Source organism: Schistocerca cancellata, chromosome 9 (genome assembly GCF_023864275.1).
Source record: "Schistocerca cancellata isolate TAMUIC-IGC-003103 chromosome 9, iqSchCanc2.1, whole genome shotgun sequence".
NCBI lineage: Eukaryota > Metazoa > Arthropoda > Insecta > Orthoptera > Acrididae > Schistocerca > Schistocerca cancellata.
The window spans coordinates 168,829,702-168,830,323 of record NC_064634.1 but is presented as its reverse complement, the minus strand read 5'-3'; the positions used below and the strand labels follow the sequence as shown (position 1 = coordinate 168,830,323).

Sequence of the window (622 nt, the reverse complement as noted above, 5' to 3'; positions counted from 1 at the left end):
GGATCCTGAAAGCAACATGAGTCGATATTTAGGCGATCCATCTGGTGAACGCTTATGATGTTGAGCTCAACTGAAAACAGTTCTCATTCTTCTAAATAAAAAGTACTTCGAAGGTAATTTCGGCGATTGGTGTAGTTTCCTTTGTTGTGTCGACGAATTACTTGATGTAGATTACTTGCATTAGCGGACGATTTTTTCATATCCTTATCCTGTACGTTGGCCAACGGCCTTGCCGCAGTGGTAACACCGGTCCCCGTCAGATCGCCGAAGTTAAGCGCTGTCGGGCTGGGTTATCGCTTGGATGGGTGACCATCAGGTATGCCGAGCGCTGTTGGCAAGTGGGGTGCACTCAACCCTTGTGAGGCAAACTGAGGAGCTACTTGATTGAGAAGTAGCTGCTCCGGTCTCGGAAACTGATATACGCCGGGAGAGCGATGTGCTGACCACATGCCCCTCCATATCTGCATCCAGTGACGGCTGTGGGCCGAGGATGACACGGCGACCGGTCGGTACCGTTGTGCCTTCATGGCCTGTTTGGGAGGAGAGAGTTTTATCATGTACATTAATTCCTGTTTGTTTAGAAAGAAATCCAAGATTTTCCTTCACGTCGTTACTACTACAT

The 622-nt window shown here is 48.6% G+C and overlaps 1 pseudogene; it reads left to right on the top strand.

Moving 5' to 3' along the window:
* The first annotated feature begins 219 nt into the window (after positions 1–219).
* LOC126102413 (5S ribosomal RNA) lies at positions 220–337 on the top strand (annotated as a pseudogene).
* Positions 338–622: the final 285 nt, after the last annotated feature.